The sequence below is a fragment of the Grammomys surdaster genome, unplaced genomic scaffold (assembly GCF_004785775.1).
Source record: "Grammomys surdaster isolate TR1022 unplaced genomic scaffold, NIH_TR_1.0 223, whole genome shotgun sequence".
NCBI classification, from domain to species: Eukaryota; Metazoa; Chordata; class Mammalia; order Rodentia; family Muridae; genus Grammomys; species Grammomys surdaster.
The window spans coordinates 2,005,405-2,006,281 of record NW_021604668.1 but is presented as its reverse complement, the minus strand read 5'-3'; positions in this window follow the sequence as shown (position 1 = coordinate 2,006,281).

Below are 877 nucleotides of genomic sequence, written 5' to 3'. Positions count from 1 at the left end.
CATATTCAATTTTAAAATTAAATAAATATATTCGTCTCTTTCTACCGTGCATGGTTGTGCATGCCTGCACTAGTACTCTGCCGGCTGAGACAGGACAATAATAAATGTAACATAGAAACAAAATTCTGTTTCTCATGAAGCTGATAACCTTGTAGGCAGAACATATTGCAATATTGTCTTCTAGTGTTAGTGTTGCTGGAACAAAACCCAGATGGGACAAATCTATATAAAAAGAATCTGTCTGTCACAGGAAGTCATTAAAGATGGTGGTTTAACGAACAGCTTTACTCTGTAGATCATACCTTTTCGTTTTGATAGTAACATTTCTCTTGGGCAGGTGTGTTTTGTGTGAGTACATTTCAAGCTTTGAGAATCTCCTAAGGTTTTAGTCACACAGTCTCTGTTGATTTGGGTGAGATCACTGGCAACCCTCCAGTACTTTTTCATGTATCCTGATTTCAAAACTGCTACATTAATGATATCAACCCAAACAGATTTAACCCAGGGAAATATAAAACATCCCTTTGAGTTTCATACTGCAACTTATGTGACTTATTAATAGATTGTTTTTAAAAGCCCAGTATTTAAATAGACCTTTAAAAGTTTGTTTTGGATTTACTTATTTTATGTGTATGAGTGTTTTACATGAATGTATATAAGTGTAATAATAGCTGTATCACTTGTGTATCTGGTGCCTGTGGAGATCAGAAAAGGACACCAGATCTCCTGGCACTGGAGTTACAGATGGTAGTACCCTAGCTTGTGGTGATCTGAACTTGGGTTCCCTGCTAGAGCAACGAGTGCCGTCTCTACAGCCCCTGAATAGACCTTTTCTTTCTTTCTTTCTTTCTTTCTTTCTTTCTTTCTTTCTTTCTTT